The following is a 9,628-nucleotide window of genomic DNA, read 5'->3' as shown; positions in this document are numbered from 1 at the left end:
TTAGTTGAAGGAATGTTTAACATGGTGTTGTGTGTTATGCTTGGTTGATACTGATGCTGAAAGAGCATCCTTTATTTAATGCTGTGGCTTTAGAGAGCCTTTTAGCTTATCTTTAAATAAAAGTACAAAGAAATGGGACATGTTTCCTGTTGGGATTGCAAATGCTCCAGGGTTGAAGAGTTCATTAAAGAGAGTCTTTGTTAGCATTGTCTGTGGGTCTTCCCAGGTTAAATTTGGCACTAATCAGCTGCTAAATATCTTGGTTCCTGTATAAGGGAATTAAAAAGAGGGTCTAAACATTCAACTGGATTACTAGATTCTTCACTAGCTCAGAAGCCAATTTACTATTAAGTAAATAATTTCAAAATACTTTCTAAGCTGTTTTAAATTTAATGCTTAGAGATTTGGATGAATTAAAGTTACCAATCTCTTAGAGATTAAAATGGAGTCTTATTCAATAACATTTACTCTACGATTAATTTCCTGGCCTAAAACCTTCCTGAGATGGTGCCAATATTTCTTTTTACTTTGCAAATCTCTGGGGTTTTATTAGTATTTGAGAGAGTCAGATACATTTTAAAATCATTTTAGATGTATTTTGATGCTAAATAGATGGAGAGCAATCAATAACAAATATTAAGTGTATGTTACAATTAAATTTGAGTAGAGTTGTCTGTCATTAAGAAATAAGTTTTGAGGGGCTGTGGTTGTGGCTCAGTGATAGACCCCCTGCTTAGCATGTGTGAGGCATTGGGTTCAATTCTTGGCACCACATATAAATAAATAAAATAAAAGTCACCAGCAACTAAAAAAACATTGAAAAGAAATAAATTTTTAGTAGTTCCTAGTCAATTGGAAATGTTATATCTCTCCTTTTGATGAAATAAATTTCTATTGAGAAATGTAATAGTTGGTAACCCTTCTTGAACACAAACTTAGACAGGTGGTGTACTTATACTTGTATGCTTTCATCTTCACAGTGAGTAGGGTTACCCCCACCTTTAGGTACTGATAATTGAACCCAGGGGCACTCTACTACTGAGCTATATTCTAGCCCTTTTCATTTTTTTGAGACAAGTTCTAGTGCAATTGCCCAGGCTGGCCTTGAACTTTCTGTCCTCTTACCTCAGCCTCCCAGGTACTGCAAAGTAGGTCTTTATTTTCCAAAGATAAAACTATCTCAGAGATAGTAAGTTGTAGGTCACATAGCCATTAATACCAAAGTTGGGTGGCAAGCCCACATCAGTTCAGTGTCAAAGCCCAAAGCTCATTATTTTTACCATTCTTTAGATTTGTAAAACTTCCAAGTTTAAAAGCTCAGAGGTACACAGATTAAAGAAATGAGTATTACTGCATTAATTTCAGGTACAAATCAGATTTAAAAGTAATCACTACACAAGTTCCAAATTAGGTGAAGAAGAAATAGACAATTGAAATAGCAAGTGTTGGTCAATGGGTACTTAAAACTGCCTAGAAGGTCAAAGGTTTCCCAGAAGAGGTGGCATCTAAATAGTGTCCGAAAGGTAGGGTAGAAGCCAAGGCTTGGAGAGTGGGTGTGAATGGTCTTGTCAAGGTCCTGATGGAAGGAGTAGTATATACAAGAGCCAGGAGGCAGAATGTTAAGACTCTTATTACTTTTTTTGGTTTTAGCTTAAGTAAAAAGAACAGAATGTAATATTCAGCATCTTAGAAAAGTTTGTGGATAAAAAGTGGCCACATCCTCTGGACTAGTGAAACACTTTGAATTAAGATCAAAGACTTATAGTTTGCTCATTTCAACAAATCTCTAGTCAACCCTGGGAATGTGTTTTAGCTCACAGGAATTGGCTTTCTCTAAAGACATTGACCTAATTGATTGTCCAGAAAAAGCCACAGACTGTAAACATTTTGCACAGTTATTGAAAATAGAACATTATCCTACTGTGTGTTCCTGTAAGGAGGATTGAATAAGAAACTACACACACCCAGAAGTAGGAAGTATATTGGAAATGGGTCAGAGGAAAAAAGAGAAGTTGGGAGAATACATTAAAATAATGTGGACATTTTTGCCTATTTTTCCTATAGTGAACATAGATACCTTGGGTAATTGCAAAGTTATTTCTTAAAAACTAGAATCCTTCAATATTACTCAGCAAATAAAAGAGAATAAAATCATGGCATTTGCAGGTAAATGGATGGAGTTAGAGAATATAATGCTAAGTGAAGTTAGCCAATTCCAAAAAACCAAATGCTGAATGTTTTCTTTGATATAAGGAGGCTGATTCACTGTGGGATAGGGAGAGGGAGCATGGGAAGAAAAGACAAACTCTAGATAGGGCAGAGGGGTTGGAGGGGAGGGGAGGGGGCATGGGGTAATTAATAATGGTGGAATGTGATGATCATTACTATCCAAAGTACATGTATGAAGACACGAATTTGTGTGAATATACTATGTATATACAACCAGAGATATGAAAAATTGTGCTCTATATATGTAATAAGAATTGTAATGCATTCTGCTGTCATATATAAATAAAAAATTTACATTTAAAAAAACTAGAATCCTTCAAATGAGAAATGTGACCTACAGGGAAAGTGATTATAGAATAATGAATAGATAGGTGGACATAGTCTTTCTGTCGTCATTCTTTATGGCTGAGAAAACTCCATTATCAATATACCACAACTTCTTAATCCATTCATCTATCCACAATTGTGGTATGTAGACAGTGGAGTTTTACTCATCCATAAAGAAGAATAAAATCATGGCATTTGCTAGTAAATGGATGGAAATGCTAAGTGAAGTAAGCCAGTCTCGGAAAATCCAGAACTGAATGTTTTCTTTCATATGTGGAATTTAGAGCAAAATAAAGAAAAGAAAGGGGAGGCTCAGATATTATAAAGACAGAGTGAAGATCAATAGAGTAGAAGGAAGAGTTTGAGAGAAAGGGAGGAGGGATAGGAAAGGGGAGTAAAGAGTGAATCGATTTTTCAAAATCATGCTATGTGCATATATTACACCACAGAGAATTTCACCTTGTATATAAATAGAACCAATCAAAAATAGGTAGATGAGCAAAAGAAAGACCAGTAGAGGAAGAAATGGGAAGAGGGGAGGGAAACGGTGGGGGACATGAACTGAAATCAAATTCCATGCCTGTATGATTTTGTCAGGAAGAACCCAACTAATATATATAATGCTCTAATTTAAAAAAAAAAAAGTGGTGGGGAGGGGTGGAAAGAATGGGAATCTGAAAAAGCCTGATTGCCTGGGTTTAATTCCAGCCTCAACTCACTGATAACTAACCTCAGCAAATTTGTAAACTAGGTAGTCATACCAGCCTCATCAGTTGTGAGGAGTAAATGAGTTAATACCTGCAAACTATTTAGAATCATGACCTGCATGTAGTAATAAACGTTATTACATTCTTAAACAAGTCAGAAATTGGCAGCCTGATCCAAATTAAACACAGGCATGGATTTTGAAAAAGAGAAGTTGAATGCCTTTAGACAGGACAGGTACTCACCAACGCATGAGCTAACCTCACACCCAGCCTGATTCACACATTTGCAGTACTTGCTTGCTCTTTATAGACACTTGAGCTGGCAGCAGTGGTTTAAGAGAATTGGTGGGTGCTGGATTAATAAGTGATCTGCAATGGGAGGCTGGCCTCAGGGAGCACAGCACAACAAATGGAATAAGGAACTGATGAGATACCTCTCTCCCCAAAGGCTGACCATATTGAATTATTGTTTATGCCTTTCTCCTTCACTTTGCCAAATACCTTGAGTGCAAGACACTATTTTACTCATCTCTATATCTTCAGAATTTACCATAGATTCTGATGTTACTCCAAAAATCTTAGTCGTCCGAAAAAACATGCTAGTGGGGTCGTGGACTCCCAGGGAATATTTCAATCTTTTATTTTATTTTTTTCTAATTAGTTATACATGACAGTAGAGTACATTTATGCATTTTGATATACATAAATGGAGTATAATTTCTCATGTTGTAGAATCACATGAGTCATGTAGTCATATATGTACATCAGGTACTAATGTCTGTTTCATTCTATTATCCTTCCTACTCCTCATACCCCCTCCCCTCCCTTTACTCCTAAAGTAACTTTATTCTTTCCTAGTCTCACCCTCTTATTGTGAATTAGCATCCACATATCAGAGAAAACATTGCCCCTTGTTTTTTGGGGGATTGGCTTATTTTGCTTAGCATGATATTCTCCAACTCCATCCATTTGCCAGCAAATGCATAATTTCATTCTTCTTTAAAGCTGAATAATATTCCATTTTGTGTGTGTGTGTGTGTGTATGTGTGTGTGTGTGTATGCCACATTTTCTTTATCCACTTATCTGCTAAAGCACAACTAATTTGGTTCCATAGTTTAGCCATTGAGTTGAGCTGCTATAAAGCTTCATCACTATAATATGCTGATTTTTAAGTCTTTTTGGTATAAACTGAGGAGTGGGATAGCCGGGTCAAATGGTGGTTCCATTCCAAGTTTTCTGAGAAATCTCCATACTGCTTCCCATAATGATTGTACCAATTTGCATTTCCACCAGCAATGTTTGAGTGTACCTGTCCCTGACCCCCTGCATCCTCCCAATCATGAAATTCATTTGGAAAAATGAGACCCAGAATAGCTGGAGCAATCCTCGGCAAGAAAAGTGAAGCAAGAGGCATCAAAATACCAGACCTTAAACTATACTACAGAGGTATAATAACAAAAGCAGCATGGTATTGGAACCAAAACAGTCATGAAGACCAATGGTACAAACTAGAAGACACAAAGACAAACCCATATAAATACAGTTATCTCATACTAGACAAAGGTGCCAGAAACATTCACTATTTAACAAATGGTGCTAGGAAAATTATTGGAAATCCACATGTAACAAAATGAAATTAAACTTCTATTTCTCATCCTGCACAAAACTCAACTCAAAGTGGATGAGACAAGCACTAGAACAGAGACTTTGCACCTAATAGAAGAAAAAGTAGTCCCAGATCTTCACCATGTTGGCCTAGGATCTGACTTCCTTAACAAGACTCCTAAAGAGCAAGAAGTAAAATTAAGAATCAATAAATGGGGATGAATCAAGAAATGGGATGGATTCAAACTAAAAAGTTTCTTCTCAGCAAATGAAACAATCAATAATGTGAAGAGAGATCCTACAAATTAGGAGAAAATCTTTACCACATGCACTTCAGATAAAGCATTAATCTTCAGGATATATAAATAACTAAAAAAAACTTAACACCAAAAAATTCCAAATAACCCAATCAATAAATGGAATAAGGAACTGATGAGATACCTCACAGAAGAAGAAATACAATTGATCAACAAATATATGAAAAAAATGTTCAACATCTCTAGCAATTAGAGAAATGTAAATAAAAACTACTCTAAGATGTCATCCCAGGGAATATTAATTGGGGTTGGGACTAATAGGGTGAAGGCTGAACTGGAAATGGGTGTCCAAGATGTAATAGTTGGGCAATGCATATGGCATTTTAAAAAGTAGGTTTTGGGTACAAATGGAAAGCAGGGTGAGAGAAAGGAAAAGTATACCTGGAAAGACAAATAAATTAAAGGTCACAGCAAAGGAATGGTATGAGATAAGCACTTCACAAATGGCCCGTGACACATATATTCTGTATATATACTCCTGGCTATTATTGCTAGTGCAGCCATATCTTGAGATAAGTAATGCCTTTCAAATCAGATTTGAGCGAGCATGTCCCTGTTGCTATTTGATAAATCTGTGGGTTGGCATTATTCCGCTGCACAAATACTGTTTTCCTTTGAGTCGCCCTTTTCTCATCAAACAGTCCTGCCATGGTGTGCTGTTTTTCCCTTTCATTTTTAATCAGGATTAATCTTCCCAGCTGCTTGGTTATATAATAATGTCCTGTGTGTTTAAACACAGGCCTCCATAATGAATTTCTCAGAGAACAAGTTTAAGAATTTTTTTTTTGTTGTTTTTTTTAAACCACAAGATTTCTTTTTGGGGGTGCTGCAAGGATCCTTTAGGAACTCAACAATTATGATCTAAGAAGCTATTTCTTTCTCTTTTTTAAAATTTTGGTTATAGATGGACACAATACCTTTATTTTATTTATTTAATTTTATGTGGTGCTGAGGATTGAAACCAGTGCCTCACACACACTAGGCAAGCGCTCTACCACTGAGCTACAACCCCAGTCCCCTGAGAAGCTATTTCACTATATCCTATATTCATTCTTCCTGCAGTTATTTTGTATGATGTTAATTTTCTAAATTGTTCAGTAAGTCGAGAGGTATCTCACAGCGTAAAGACACTGTCCTCACCCCTTTCCTTATAAGCTATTCCATGTGGTTGTTAGAAATAGCTCTGTTTGAATCTTGCTTTGAGAGAATACGTGATAATCTTTCATAAGAGGTCATGTTTTTATTTTTTTTTAATTTTTATTTTTTTTTGAGGTCATGTTTTTAAACATTATGTTTTTTTTTTCCCCTTATGCAGCCAGTTACATGTGCCATTGCAGAAATCTTGAGAAACTAAACACAAAAGTTTAGAGACAATTATTTTTTAAGCCCACATAATTTCACTCAGGCAAGCAGTAACCACCATTAACATTTTGGTCTCTGTCCTTCCAATTTTTCCCCTAAATGTAAGGGTCCGGCGAAACGTCGGAGGAAGAGACCACAAGAGACCAGCTTCATGCAATGAGCAGGAGGGAGTTTATTGAAGAGGATCCTAATTCAGCGCACTGAGGCCCAAGACTCACTCAGGAAGGGAGAGTGGCCCAGAGCCCAGAGCCAAGAGCAGAGGTCAAGCAGAGCTTAAGTACACTTTTTTTTGTGGGGGGGGAGGAGGCTTTGCATACATCAGAACAAATCATCGTGAGGCTCGGGAAAATTGAACAACAACTCTGAGACATGATTAGCACATTCATTGGTGGGAACAGGTCGGCGGGGGTGGGGTGGGGGGGTGGGTGATTGGTCACTCCTAAGCGGGGGGGGGGGGGGGGGGGGTACACATTTAAACTGATTGGTTCAGGCCCTGTGACAAACTGCACAGGGCCCTAGGCTCAGGAATTTCAGGTTCTGGGTGTAGCAGAGGAACTTTGCGATGCCCGGTCTTTTACATTTTAATTTTGCAGTTTAGAATCAGCTTAGAAATTTTACCCTTACATATGCATATAAAAAATATACAAGAATGGTACATTTGACATGTTTTTCAGTTTGCATTATAGTTTAATACAATATGAAGTAAATCATATTCAAATATTCTTAGTATTTTTAACTCTATAGGAGTTCATTTAGTGCTTTTTAAAAATATTTTTGTAGATAATGATGAACCTTTATTTTATTCATTTATTTAGATGTGGTTCTGAGAATCAAACCCAGTGCCTCACATATGCTAGGCAAGTGCTCTACCACTGAGCCACAACTCTAGCCCTTGTCTTCTCTCTTAATTTTGAAGTTATAATTCAGATGAATTTAAGGGCTCCATCCTTATGAAGTTGGCCTTTCTTTTAATACCAAATAAAGTATGTAAGCCACTATGCCACGTGATATTCTCTGAAAAATTGACAGGAGCTTTGCCAGTATTTACACAGGGTTCCAAGATAGAGTGGAACATGGGATTTGTGTACTTTTACCCCTCTTCAGTATAGTTTCATTTGTCTTTATTATGGATGAATTCAAACATCTTTCCATATATTAAAAGCCATTTGTTTATCCTTTGATTTAATTATTTCTATTTTTTGCCAACTTCAAGATTATAAAAAAATTTCTTCCCACAACTTCTTTTAATACTTTTGTGTCTTTATATTTTTTTGCATTTATATTTACATGGAATTAGCTTGAAGCAAGATGTGAGATATTGAAGCCAGAATTAGACAGGCAGTCTGTATAGATAGGTAAATCGAGTCCGGTGGGATCAAGGAGGTCAATTTTGCATGAATCTGGGAAGTTAAAAATTGTCCGCTGAGGGATTGAAATGTTAATTCCTTCAGAGCTCTTCCTCCACCCTTATCTAGAACCTGCCCCAGATGCAACTTGCCAGGATAACCTGCCCTAGGAATTTCCCCCTCCCTACAGGGAGCTATGAGGTTGTTCATAGATCCTGGGCTGCACCATCCTGCCCTTCCCCCTTCAGCCCACCTGTTCCCCACCTTTTGGCCACCCCACCTTTTGGCCACCCCACCGAGCATTCCTGGGCCTAGTCAAAGATCTTGTCATGTAAGCATGAAGGAGAAAGATTAGGAGAAGAGGGCAGGAGAACAAAGGAAGCCTACAACACATAAAAAGGGCAGAACACCTAGCTTCTTGGGATACTAGGATACCAGCTGTGGCCTCCATCTCCCTCCCAGGAGGTCTATGTCACCCCTTTTTAAATAAACCCTGCTTCATATGCTTGCCTCGGTGTGCTTCTCTAATGTTCAAACTTCATCATGTGGGGAAGCAGGACTCCTCACTGATAACCGGTGGTATCAATATGGATCCACAGATGGTTGGTAGTGAAGCCTTGACCATCAGATTTGAAAAATCATCTGAACATATATTCAATTTCCAAATATATTTGAGTCTGAAAGATACTGAGAAACCAGCCTCTACCTCAGAGCAAAGCCTGTCCAAGGAAGGGGGCATGACCCTTGTCCTTGGAAAGACCCACAGAGCACTCCTAGGCACATACCCACCCTGCTGAGTTGTTTATCTACAAATAACAGAAGAGATCTGCGGAGTCAGGTGTCCTTGACTCAGGCTAGGTGGGGAGCCATAGCAACCCCCTAGCAACCTTCAATCAGCATGAGACAGGGAAATACCTGGGATGCCAGATGACCCTCCCAGTAGTTTATGGTGGTTGATAACATGTTGGGAAACCATATAGTTCAGCACGTACACCCCTCGTGGTTTAAACCAATCAGTTCAAAGGAGTCCCCTTCTTGTACTAGCCAATCACCCCTACCCAACATGTTCCCGCCAATGAATGTGCTAATCATGTTTTAGAGTTGTTTGATTTTCCCGCTGTGTGTGATGATTTGCTGAGAGATACTATGATGTATGTGAAGTCCCTGCCTTCCCCAAAGAGTGTATAAAACTGCTGCAAACCCTGGGCTCGGGGCTCACAATCAACATCTCTTTACTGCTTACATTGATCTTGGTCTCTGGTAGTCTTTTGGGGGTCCCAAATTCAAGCTTAACAATACTTTAAATAATTTAGAGGAGGTCACCTTTTTAAGAAACATTTTTCTCAATCTCTTATATTAAAAATACTTTTGGGGAAAAAATGTACTTTTAAAGAAGTGGCTAGTCATTCTCCATTTGGTCATTTTGATGTATTTTTTTTAAATCTCTTTTTTGTTTAAGAGGGTATAGTCTAATCAAATTTGAGTCAGTTCCTTAGCTTTTTCTTCTACTTTCACTAGAACAAGAAAAAAATAAGGCATTTAAATAAGGCATTTTCCCATTTGGTTCTCCCCTGCCCTCCATCCAATCTTTTCCCTCTTCAAATAAACAACAGGCAACAGAAAAGAGGAAGAAGGCACACCAGAGGCCTTTGTAAACTGCACTGCAAACCCACATGCCCAAGCAGGAAAACGACACATTTAATAGCCCTAAATCTTCTGGACTATCTCCCTGTG

The sequence above is a fragment of the Ictidomys tridecemlineatus genome, chromosome 7, assembly GCF_052094955.1.
Source record: "Ictidomys tridecemlineatus isolate mIctTri1 chromosome 7, mIctTri1.hap1, whole genome shotgun sequence".
Classification (NCBI taxonomy): Eukaryota; Metazoa; Chordata; class Mammalia; order Rodentia; family Sciuridae; genus Ictidomys; species Ictidomys tridecemlineatus.
Note: the sequence above shows the minus strand (reverse complement) of the source record.